We start from the raw sequence: 13,503 nt of genomic DNA, 5'->3' as shown, positions 1-13,503 counted from the left end.
ATCAGGCTCAGTGACCATGGCTCATGTGCCCAGCCTCTCCGTGGCATGTGGGATCTTCCCAGACTGGGGCACGAACCTGTGTCCCCTGCATCGGCAGGCAGATTCTCAACCACTGCGCCACCAGGGAAGCCCTTGAGTTTATTTTTGTATATGGTGTTAGGGAGTGTTCTAATTTCATTCTTTTACGTGTAGCTGTCCAGTTATCCCAGCACCACTTATTGAAGAGGCTGTCTTTTCTCCACTGTATATTCTTGCCTCCTTTATCAAAGATAAGGTGACCATAGGTGCATGGGTTTATCTCTGGGCTTTCTGTCCTGTTTCGTTGATCTATATTTCTGTTTTTGTGCCAGTACCATACTGTCTTGATTACTGTAGCTTTGTAGTATAGTCTGAGGTCAGGGAGCCTGATTCCTCCAGCTCAGTTTTTCTTTCTCAAGATTGCTTTGGCTCTGGGCTTCCCTGGTGGCGCAGTGGTTGAGAGTCTGCCTGCTGATGCAGGGGACACAGATTCGTGCCCCGTTCTGGGAAGACCCCACATGCCGCGGAGTGGCTGGGCCTGTGAGCCATGGCCGATGAGCCTGTGCGTCCGGAGCCTGTGCTGTGCAATGGGAGAGGTCACAACAGTGAGAGGCCCGTGTACCGAAAAAAAAAAAAAAAAAAAGATTGCTTTGGCTCTTTGGGGTCTTTTGTGTTTCCATACAAATTATGAAATTTTTTGTTCTAGTTCTGTGAAAAATGCCAGTGGTAGTTTGATAGGGATTGCATTGAATCTGTAGATTGCTTTGGGTAGTATAGTTATTTTCACAATATTGATTCTTCCAATGCAAGAACATGGTATATCTCTCCATCGATTTGTATCATCTTTAATTTCTTTCATCAGTGTCTTATAATTTTCTACATATAGGTCTTTTGTCTCCTTATGTAGGTTTTTTTAATAGGTATTTTATTCTTTTTGTTGCAATGGTAAATGGGAGTGTTTTTTTAATTTCACTTTCAGATTTTTCATCATTAGTGTAAAGGAATGCAAGAGATTTCTGTGCATTCATATTGTATCCTGTTACTTTACCAGATTCATTGATTAGCTCTAGTAGTTTTCTGGTAGCATCTTTAGGATTCTCTATGTATAGTATCATGTCATATGCAAACAGTGACAGTTTTACTTCTTCTTTTCTGATTTGGATTCCTTTTATTTCTTTTTCTCCTCTGATTACTGTGGCGAAAACTTCCAAAGCTATGTTGAATAATAGTGGTGAGAGTGGGCAACTTTGTCTTGTTCCTGATCTTAGTGGAAATGGTTTCAGTTTTCACCATTGAGAACGATATTGGCTGTGGGTTTGTCATATATGGCCTTCATTATGTTGAGGAAAGTTCTCTCTATGCCTACTTTCTGGAGGGTTTTTACTATAAATGGGTGTTGAATTTTGTCAAAAGCTTTGTCTGCATCTATTGAGATGATCATATGGTTTTTCTCCTTCAATTTGTTAATATGGTGTATCACATTGATTAATTTGCATATATTGAAGAGTTCTTGCATTATTGGGATAAACCCCACTTGATCATGGTGTATGATCCTTTTAATGTGCTCTTGGATTCTTTTTGCTAGTATTTTGTTGAGGATTTTTGCATCTATATTCATCAGTGATATTGACCTGTAGTTTTCTTTCTTTGTGACATCTTTGGTTTTGGTATTAGAGTGATGGTGGTCTCGTAGAATGAGTTTGGGAGTGTTTCTCCCTCTCATCTATTTTGGAAGATTTTGAGAAGGATAGGTGTTAGCTCTTCTCTAAATGTTTGATAGAGTTCGCCTGTGAAGCCATCTGTTCCTGGGCTTTTGATTGTTGGGAGATTTTTAATCACAGTTTCAATTTCATTGCTTATGATTGGTCTGTTCATATTTTCTGTTTCTTCCTGGTTGAGTGTCAGGAAGGTTCTGCATTTCTAAGAATTTTTCCATTTCTTCCAGGTTGTCCATTTTATTGGCGTAGAGTTGCTTGTAGTAATCTCTCATGATCCTTTGTATTTCTGCAGTGTCAGTTATTACTTTTCCTTTTTCATTTCTAATTCATTGATTTGAGTCTTCTCCCTTTTTTTCCTCATGGGTCTGGCTAATGGTTTATCAATTTTGTTTATCTTCTCAAAGAACCAACTTTTAGTTTTATTGATCTTTGCTATTGTTTTCTCTGTATCTATTTCATTTATTTCTGCTCTGATATTTATGATTTCTTTCCTTCTGCTAACTTTGGGTTTTGTTTGTTCTTCTTTCTCTAGTTCCTTCAGGTGTAATGTTAGGTTGTTTATTTGAGATTTTTCTTGTTTCTTGTGGTAGGCTTGTATAGCTATAAACTTCCCTCTTAGAAGTGCTTTTGGTGCAACCCATAGGTTTTGGATCATCGTGTTTTCATTATCATTTGTCTTTAGGTATTTTTTTATTTCCTCCTTGATTTCTTCAGTGATCTCTTGGTTATTTAGTAATGTATTGTTTAGCCCTCATGTGTTTGTGTTTTTTAAGATTTTTTACCTGTAATTCATTTCTAATCTCATAGAATTGTGGTCAGAAAAGTTGCTTGATATGATTTCAATTTTCTTAAATTTACTGAGGGTTGATTTGTGACCCAACATGTGATCTATCCTGGAAAATGTTTCGTGCACACTTGAGAAGAAAGTGTAATCTGCTGTTTTTGGATGGAATGCCCTGTAAATATCCATTAAATCTATCTGGTCTGTTGTGTCATTTAAAGATTCTATTTCCTTATTTATTTTCATTTTGGATGATCTGTCCATTGGTGAAAGTGGGGTGTTAAAGTCCCCTACTGTAATTGTGTTACTGTCGATTTCTCCTTTTAAGGCTGTTAGTATTTGCCTTATGTATTGAGGTGCTCCTATGTTGGGTGCATATATATTTATAACTGTTATATCTTCTTCTTGAATTGATCCCTGATCATTATGTAGTGTCCTTCCTTGTCTCTTGTAACATTCTTTATTTTAAAGTCTATTTTATCTGATATGAGTATTGCTACTCCAGCTTTCTTTTGATTTCCATTTGCATGGAATATAATTTTCCGTTCCCTCACTTTCAGTCTGTATGTGTCCCTAGGTCTGAAGTGTGTTTCTTGTAGACAGCATATAGATGGGTGGTTTTTTTTTTTTTTTTGCGGTACACGGGCCTCTCACTGTTGTGGCTTCTCCCATTGCAGAGCACAGGCTCCGGACGCGTAGGCTCAGCAACCATGGCTCATTGGCCCAGCCACTCCGCGGCATGTGGGATCTTCCTGGACCGGGGCACGAACCTATGTCCCCTATATTGGCAGGCGGACTCTCAACCACTGCGCCACCAGGGAAGCCCTAGATGGGTCTTGTTTTTGTATCCATTCAGCGAGCCTCTGTCTTTTGGTTAGAGCATTTAGTCCCTTCACGTTTAAGGTAATTATCGATATGTATGTTCCTATGACCATTTTCTTAATTGTTATGGGTTTGTTTTTATAGGTCCTTTTTTTCTCTTGTGTTTCCCACTTAGAGAAGGTCCTTTGGCATTTGTTGTAGAGCTGCTTTAGTGGTGCTGAATTCTCTTAGCTTTTGCTTGTCTGTAAAGCTTTTGATTTCTCAGTCAAGTCCGAATGAGATCCTTGCTGGGTAGAGTAATATTGGTTATAAGTTCTTCCTTTCCATCACTTTAAATATATCATGCCACTCCCTTCTGTATTGTGGAGTTTCTGCTGAGGAATCAGCTGTTAACCTTATGGGAGTTCCCTTGTATGTTATTTGTTGTTTTTCCCTTGGTGCTTTTAATAATTTTTATTTGTCTTTAATTTTTGTCAATTTGATTAATATGTGTCTCGGCATGTTTCTCCTTGGGTTGATCCTGTCTCGGACTCTCTGCACTTCCTGGAGTTGGGTGGCTATTTCCTTTCCCATGTTAGGGAAGTTTTTGTCTATAATCTCTTCAAATATTTCCTCTGGTCCTTTCTCTCTCTCTTCTCCTTCTGGGACCCCTACAATGTGAATGTTGTTGTGTTTAATGTTGTCCCAGAGGCCTCTTTGCTGTCTTCATTTCTTTTCATTCTTTTTTCTTTATTCTGTTCTGCAGCAGTGAATTCCACCATTCTGTCTTCTAGGTCACTTATCTGTTCTTCTACCTCAGTTATTCTGCTATTGATTTCTTCTAGTGTAGTTTTCATTTCAGTTATTGTATTGTCATCTCTGTTTGTTCTTTGATTCTTCTAGGTCTTTGTTAAACATTTCTTACATCTTCTCGATCTTTGCCTCCATTCTTTTTCCGAGGTTAGGTCATCTTCACTATCATTATTCTGAATTCTTTTTCTGGAAGGTTGCCTATCTCCACTTCTTTCAGTTCTTTTTCTGGAGTTTTATCTGGTTCCTTCATCTGATACATAGCCCTCTGCCTTTTCATCTTGTCTTTCTCTGAATGTGGTTTTTGTTCCACAGGCTGCAGGACTGTAGTTCTTCTTGTTTCTGCTGTCTGTCCTCTGGTGGATGAGGCTATGTAAGAGGCTTGTGTAAGTTTCCTGATAGGAGGGACTGGTGCTGGGTAGACCTGACTGTTGCTCTGGTGAGCAGAGCTCAGTAAAACTTTAATTCGCTTGACTGCGGTTGGGTGGGCCTGGGTTCCCTTCCTATTGGTTGTTTGGCCTGAGGCAACCCAACACTGGACCCTAACTGGGCTCTTTGGTGGGGCTAATGACAGACTCCGGGAAGGCTCACGCCAAGGAGTACTTCCCAGAACTTCTGCTGTCAGTATCCTTGTCCCCACGGTGAAACAGAGCCACCCCCCAACCTCTGCAGGAGACCCTCCAACACTAGCAGGTAGGTGTAGTTCAGTCTCCCCTGGGGTCACTGCTCTTTCCCCTGGGTCCCGATGCTCACACTACTTTGTGTGTGCTCTCCAAAAGTGGAGTCTCTGTTTCCCCCAGTCTTGTCGAACTCCTGCAATCAATTCCCAGTAGCCTTCAAAATCTGATTCTCTAGGAATTCCTCCTTCCGTTGCCAGACCCCCAGGTTGGGATGCCTGACATGGGGCTCAGAACCTTCACTCCAGTGGGTGGACTTCTGTGGTATAAGTGTTCTCCAGTCTGTGAGTCACCCCCCCACACCAGTTATGGGATTTGATTTTACTGTGATTGCACCCCTCCTACCATCTCATTGTGGCTTCTCCTTTGTCTTTGGATGTGGGGTATCCCTTTTGGTGAGTTCCAGTGTCCTCCTGTTGATGACTGTCCAGAAGCTAGTCGTGATTCCAGTGTTCTTAGAAGAAGGAGTGAGAGCACATCTTTCTACTCTGCCATCTTGGTTCCTCTCTGATTTTCCGTTTTATGGCTGTTAGTATTTGCCTTATGTATCAAGGTGCTCCTGTGTTGTGTGCATAAGTACAATTGTTATATCTTCTTCTAGGTTTGATCCCTTGATCATTATGTAGCGTCCTTCTTTGTCTCTTGTAATAGTCTTTGTTTTAAAGTCTATTTTGTCTGATATGAGAATTGCTACTCCAGCTTTGTTTTGATTTCCATTTGCATGGAATATCTTTTTCCATCCCCTCACTTTCACTTTTCACTGTATGTGTCCCTAGGTTTGAGGTCAGTCTCTGGTAGACAGCATATATATGGGTCTTTTTTTTTTTTTTTTTCTTTTTTTGTGGTACGTGGGCCTCTCACTGTTGTGGCCTCTCCTGTTGTGGAGCACAGGCTCCGGACGCGCAGGCTCAGCAGCCATGGCTGACGGGCTTAGCCGCTCCATGGCATGTGCGATCTGCCCGGACCGGGGCACGAACCCGTGTCCCCTGCATCAGCAGGCGGACTCTCAACCACTGTACCACCAGGGAAGCCCAGGTCTTGTTTTTTATATCCATGAAGCCAGTCTGTGTCTTTTGCTTGGAACATTTAATCCATTTACTTTTAAGGTATTATCGATATATATGTTCCTATTACCCTTTTCTTAATTGTTTTGGGTTTGTTATTATAGGTCTTTTCCTTCTCTTGTGTTTCCTGCCTGGAGAAATTCCTTTAGCATTTGTTCTAAAGCTGGTTTGGTGGTGCTGAATTCTCTTAGCTTTTGCTTGTCTGTAAAAGTTTTAATTTCTCCATGAAATCTGAATGAGATCCTTCCTGGGTAGAGTAACCTTGGTTGTAGGTTTTTCTCCTTCATCACTTTATTTTATTTTATTTTATTTTATTTTATTTATTTATTTTTTTGTGGTACGCGGGCCTCTCACTGTTGTGGCCTCTCCCGTTGTGGAGCACAGGCTCCGGATACGCAGGCTCAGCAGCCATGGCTCACAGGCCCAGCCGCTCGGCGGCATGTGGGATCTTCCCGGACCGGGGCACGAACCCGTGTCCCCTGCATTGGCAGGCGGACTCTCAACCACTGCACCACCAGGGAAGCCCCTTCATCACTTTAAATATGTCCTGCTACTCTCTTCTGGCTTGCAGGGTTTCTGCTGAAAGATCAGCTGTTAACCTTATGGGGATTCCCTGTGTGTTATTTGTTTTTTTTTTTCCCTTGCTGCTTTTAATATTTTTTCTTTGTATTTAATTTTGATAGTTTGATTAATATGTGTCTTGGCCTGTTTCTCCTTGGATTTATCCTGTATGGGACTCTTTGTGCTTCCTGAACTTGATTAACTATTTCCTTTCCCATATTAGGGAAGTTTTCAATTATAATCTCTTCAAATATTTTCTCAGTTCCTTTTTTTTTCCTCTTCTTCTGGGAACCCTGTAATTCGAATGTTGGTGCATTTAAAGTTGTCCCAGAGGTCTCTGAGACTGTCCTCAATTCTTTTCATTCTTTTTTCTTTATTCTGCTCTGCAGTAATTATTTCCACTATGTTATCTTACAGGTCACTTATCCGTTCTTCTGCCTCAGTTATTCTGCTATTGATCCCTTCTAGGGAATTTTAAATTTCATTTATTGTGTTGTTCATCACTGTTTGTTTGCTTTCTCGTTCTTGTAGGTCCTTGTTAAACGTTTCTTGTATTATGTCCATTCTATTTCCAAGATTTTGGTTCATCTTTACTATCGTTATTCTGAATTCTTTTTCAGGTAGACTGCCTATTTCCTCTTCATTTGTTAGGTCTGGTGGGTTTTTGCCTTGCTCCTTCACCTGCTATGTGTTTCTCTGTCTTCTCATTTTGCTTAACTTACTGTGTTTGGGGTCTCAGGCTGCAGTTTCATAGTTGCCGTTGTTTTTGGTGTCTGTCCCCAGTGGCTAAGGTTGGTTCAATGGGTTGTGTAGGTTTCCTGGTAGAGGGGACTAGTGCCTGTGTTCTGCTGGATGAGGCTGGATCTTGTCTTTCTGGTGGGCAGGTCCACGTCTGGTGGTGTGTTTTGGGGTGTCTCTGGCCTTATTATGATTTTAGGTAGCCTCTCTACTAATAGATGTGGTTGTGTTCCTGTCTTGCTAGTTGTTTGGCATAGGGTGTCTAGCATTGTAGCTTGCTGGTCATTGAGTGGAGCTGGGTCTTGGCACTGAGATGGAGATCTCTGGGAGATTTTCGCCATTTGATATTACATGGAGCTGGGAGGTCTGTTGTGGACCAGTGTCCTGAACTTGACTCTCCCACCTCAGTGGCACAGCCTTGACTCCTGGCTGGAGCACCAAGAACATGTCATCCACGTGGCTCAGAATAAAAGGGAGAAAAAAAAGAAAGAAAGAAGAAGATTAAATAAAGTAAAATAAAATAAAGTAGAATAAAAGTTATTAAAATAAAAAATAAGAAATAGTTATTTAAAAATTTTTAAAGAAGTAATAAAAGGAAAAAGAAAGAAAGAAAGAATTGAGCAACCAAACCGAAAAACAATTCCACCAATGATAACAAGTGCTAAAAACTATACTAAAAAAAAAAAACAATAAAAAACAAACGGAGAGACAGAACCTTAGGACAAATGGTAAAAGCAAAGCTATACAGACAAAATCACACACAGAAGAATATATATATACACACTCACAAAAAGAGAAAAAGGGAAAAAACATATATATCATTGCTCCCAAAGTTCACCTCCTCAGTTTGGGATCATTCGTTGTCTATTCGCGTATTCCATAGATGCAGGGTACATCCGGTTGACTGTAGAGATTTAATCCTCTGTTCCGGAGGCTGCTGGGAGAGATTTCCTTTTCTCTTCTTTGTTCACACTGCTCTTGGCGTTCAGCTTTGGATTTGGACCCGCCTCTGCATGTGGGTCACCTGAGGGCATCTTTTCTTCGCTTAGACAGGATGGGGTCATAGTAGCAGCTGATTAGGGGGCTCTGACTCACTCAGGCCGGGGAGAGGGAGGGGTACGGAGTGCGGGGTGAACCTGCGGCGGCAGAGGCTGGAGTGATGTTGCAGCAGCCTGAGGCATGCCGTGTGTTCTCCCCGGGAAGTTGTCCCTGGATAACGGGACCCTGGCAGTGGCGGGTTGCACAGGCTCTCGGGAGGGGAGGTACCTATATTTCTCAATTCTTTTTCTCCAAACCTTTTCCTACTATCTTTTAGGATAGTTTATTTGTGTCCTTATACAAACACAAAGTTTGAAGATTTTTTTTTTTTTTTTTTTTTTTTTTTTTCCGGTATGCGGGCCTCTCACTGTTGTGGCCTCTCCCATTGCGGAGCACAGGCTCCGGACGCACAGGCCCAGCGGCCATGGCTCACGGGCTTAGTTGCTCCGCGGCATGTGGGATCTTCCCGGACCAGGGCACGAACCCGTGTCTCCTGCATCGGCAGGCGGATTCTCAACCACTGCGCCACCAGGGAAGCCCTGAAGATATTTTTAGTCTATAACATGGGCAGTGGGTATAAATACCATCCTCTATACTTGGATGAAAAAATTTTTACAATCCTTCATTTTTCAAAAACAAATTACATTTGCCTTTAAAGTGAGATTCTTCAGGGATGGCCAGAAATTCAGTCTCAGTCACTAGTGTGACTCCCTTTCCTTCAGGACTATGCTAAAGTGAGAGGATTTGAAGCAGTCCAGGAGAGGAGAGAGGGTATTCTCAACTTTGCTCCCTACTGGACATTGGGCATACTGCCACTATCTAAGCCTTCTTTGACTCTTCATCTGCCCTGCTTGCGCATGTGATCTGTGATGAGGTTGTCAGTTTCAGTCTGGTTTGCAGCTTTCTGGGGGGTGAAGCGGTGTACCAAATCATTCTTCAGGGCCCTGCCAGATACCCTGAGTGCAATGTCTGCTACTCCCCTAAACCCACCAGAGCCTTCCCATACGTTTCTCTTTGTAGCTTCCTCTTGACCCCCTTTCCTCATGAGTTAATCAACATAATCTCTCATGTTGAGAGATTCTTCCTTTTAGGAGCACCATGTTCTCCTTTTTAGGATTGGGTATGAATGAACTACAAGCTAAAACCAATATTTTATTTACTAACTCACCCTGTTAAACATGTTGATTCATCAACAGAACACGTGGAACCGAAATGGCACACTTACAGAGTTGATCTCATCCTTGAAGATTCTGATGTTTTTTCCAGCATTTGCTAAATAGATAAACATTTATAGAGCTCCAAACTTATTACAAGTTATTTTAAAGGTATGCCAATGACTCATGGAAATATTATTCTACTGTTTTATCTCCAGATTTTTCTATTCTCTAATTACTTGAGAAGAAAATGTTATTTGTGACATCTTAAAGCAAAGCCCCACCCTAACTATTCCTATTTACTGATAATTGTGTGAGTTTACTGATTACACTGGATAATTATATTCATGCTGAGAGTGGGGTCAATATAATTACGGGCTGAGAGCTGGGATTGGGATGATGGACAATTTTTTAAGGACAGTCTTCTCAGGTGTGTGTGTAGAGACAGTCAGGACTCTCAAAGTGAAAAATGTAATACATTTCAACTCGTAGGGTGGTGGCCAAGTACCAAGAATGAGGAGATAAAGAAAGACTTAGGCCAAGGGCAATATGCTTGTGGGTGTGGACAGGTCTAGGACCAAAGTCCTGCCAGATGCCAGTCCTTCCCTTTTCAGATCTTGCTCAGCAGCATTCATTGAGGGTTGTAGACAGGTTCGAACCACCTAGTCCCTGGGCCAATACTGGCCAAGTCAGCCAGTACATATAATAGGATGCTTCTGCTTCCTGCAAGTAGGGGTTTGGAATTTATCTTGCTTCTGTAAGCTGGGGGTCCCTGAAATGAGCCCCTAATCACCTGATCACCATATTGTGGCTTTCTTCTCAATCTGCACTGTGATGCACTCAACTCCTCAGGTGCTCTGTCTGCATTACAAATACCTACCTGGAAGAGAGCTCTAACACCAGCTCACTTATTTAAAGACTGAGTGTCTCGGTTATCTCTTAATGCTCCTTGCTTCCTGTTCCTATGGTAATAAGTTCAGATCTTTTTCTCAACCAGAATTGCCACTCACCACTGGGAAACTCCTGTCTCTTATATCACTAGCCTGTTAGGTGTTAGTTCTGGTCTGGTTGGAGCCGGAGTTCACTCTGATACTTTGGCAACCATGGTTTAGAGCACTGGTTACACTTTGAGCCATGGACTCTGGCCCGTCCTGACTCCCTTTCCCCAGCAACCATCATTAACTGAAGTCTCAATATGCTTCACGGTTACGTCCACATGGATTCACTGGCTGGCTACCATGCTACCTGTTCAATTTGCCCTAGGTACACACACACATTTTTGGGGAAGTCTTCAGCCACCTTTCTTTACAAAGCTAAACTCAGGAATCACACTGAAAAGATCAACCTGTTTCAATTTGTGCAGAAGTAGAGGGTTTTGAGTTTAAAATTTAAAAATTTTTGGTTACAAAGCCTCCTATTATAAACACTTTTTCTTTAGAGATTATTTCAGGGGAAGATTTCTAACTACTGTCCATGCTGAGATAATTCATTGTTTTCTCACCATGGAGAAAGGTGAAGAAAGATCAGGACAGGGATAAGGCTCACTGATTCTCAGCTTCCTCCCACACTCCCCTTAAGACACCAACAATATAAAGATCTAAGGATCATCTCCAAGATGCAGTCACAGATTTGAGATTCACACTCAAGTGACCCCAGTGCTTTCAGTGAGTGCTAAGAAATAGAGACATGAATTAGGGGTTTTAGAGGCACAGGTTTTGTTTTAAGGACATTGGGATTCTCACTTGTGTACGTGTCTAGACTCAGTTAATTGTTGAATTTTCACCAGGTTTGGCTGATACAGATGTTCCACTTGTACTGGCAGTGTGACTGCCAGTTAACAAAGCATCTCAGTTCATGAATCTCTCCTGCCGCTCATCCTGACAAGTTGGAGAGGAAGAGGCTGCCTACAGATGGTGTTTCAAGTGTGTACAATATAGTGGGTTCCAAACACACGGGGGCTTTATTGAAGTTGCCAAAACTCACTGTGCTCTCACACATAGTAGATGCATCTGATTAAAGGGGATCAATCTATAAGCAGTGTTTCATGATTAGAGGGAAAAATATTGCCTTTCTTGGCTAAGGAGCAAATTTAAACTGAGCCCTATGGAGAAGAGAGGAAGCAAGAGTTACTAATTTTAAAGAAGTAGCTTGTCCTAGATACTCTTTTGTCACTTTACTTCATTAGTATAGGAGGTCTCACTAGTGTGGCTTTCTCAGATTACAAGTTAACTGTGATTGTGGACAATGGCACCAAAATGTGATTGCAGTGGTTCCCTGTTCCTTAACTCTCTGCAGGCTTTTCATTAGTCACAGCTATCATTCCCTCACCACCACGGCAAAGAGATGAATGTTAATTTCCATGCTGAATGAGGGATCCAAAGTTGGAACACAATTTGTATTAAAGACCTGTTTTGAGAAAGAACTATTTTGAAAGTGGAGGATACCTGGGTAGCAGAAATTTCAGTTTTGGGAAAAAATAGGTATTCCTGGTTTTTCTGTAGGACTGAGAACTCCTCGGAGATATCCACTGTGTTTAGCACAGTGCCTTTTTTTACAGTAGGCACTCAATAAATGTTTGTATAAATAAAGGAGTGAGTGGCATTGCCTAAGGCAAGCAATTGATACTGAATTTAGAATAGATGAATTTTATCTTTTTTCACTAATGTTTTCTTTGAAGCATACAATAATGAAAGTAAAATTGCAAAATTTTAGAAAGAAGAGGAATGAGGTGACCATTCAGACTGATTCGATTATGTTAGAGATTATAATGATGATATTTATTTACTGTTTACCGTGCCAGGCATTGTGCTAAGCATTGAGTATGTCTTATTTAAGTCTCATAACAACTCTAGAAATAAGTGCTAGCCCATTGTATAGAAAAGGAAATTGAGGCATAGAAGGCTCACGCAGCCAGTAAGTGATGAAGCCAGGATTAAACCCATGCTGTATTACTCATTCTTTCTCATTTTCTACTTTGGCTGTTGCTCAGCCTCAGAGAGGTTGGATGACATATCCAAGGCTTTCATGTGATGGGGTCTCAAACTTTATCTCATGATTTTCATCCTACTGCTTTTTCTCCTGCAACACATTTTTTTTTGAGTAAAAAAACCTTTTCTGTAATACATGCCCCTCATATTATGACCTAAATCTCAGAGCTAACTGGAGAACTGGTGGTGCTGGTATGGAATTAATGCATAAGGTAGGATGCTGTCAACAGCAAATAATAGGAAATCATGAATCAGCTGACTTATACAATAAATAAAAAGTATTATTCTCAAAACAAGAAGCCCCAAGGTTGGATAGTGTTGAAAAATAATTTAAGTACACTGACACTCTTACAGATATGTACAGTACTAAACATTTATTAGTGAGCAAATGAATGAAAGGTGTTCACATGATCTGTTGTCCAGGCTTGAACAAGTCCCAACTCTCTAACCCTTTAACACCTCAGCACACCATCTTGTATAAGAGAATCACTGAAGACAATCTCTAAGATTCCTGAGATAAGGTTCTACATACAGTCCTTACAGCTGGTTGCATACAATCTGAATTTTAGATTGCATGGCTGGAGACTATCTTGTTTAGGAATTTAGCCTGGGGCAAAATCCCAAGGTGTACAAGCTTCTGATTTTACTAGATTCTTATTCTCTATTCATGAAAGAGTAGGAAGTATCTATAAAATAATTTTAGCTAATCCACATAACTTGAATACCTTTAATTTCACCAGTGAGAGCTTAATTTTAACATTCATCATGCTAGTCAACAGGCTGCTATTTTTATCACTAAAAGCCCTTTTCTGACATTTAGTATGTTAATTAGCAAAATGTAGGTTACTGAAGAAAGTACAGTTAACAGAAGTTCTTATAATAGCCCTTCTGGAGTTTAGACTTCCTGATCAGAGTTCCAGTAACCACTCCTGTGTTCTTTTTTTTTTAAGAAGATGTTGGCCGTAGGAGTTAATTAATTAATTAATTAATTTTTGCTGTGTTGGGTCTTCGTTTCTGTGCGAGGGCTTTCTCGAGTTGTGGCAAGTGGGGGCCACTCTTCATCGCAGTGCGCGGGCCTCTCACTATCACGGCCTGTCTTGTTGCGGAGCACAAGCTCCAGACGCACAGGCTCGGTAGTTGTGGCTCACGGGCCTAG

This window comes from Kogia breviceps, chromosome 4 (assembly GCF_026419965.1).
Source record: "Kogia breviceps isolate mKogBre1 chromosome 4, mKogBre1 haplotype 1, whole genome shotgun sequence".
In the NCBI taxonomy this organism is placed as follows: domain Eukaryota; kingdom Metazoa; phylum Chordata; class Mammalia; order Artiodactyla; family Physeteridae; genus Kogia; species Kogia breviceps.
The sequence above is the reverse complement of the archived record's forward strand: the minus strand, read 5'-3'. Positions refer to the sequence as shown.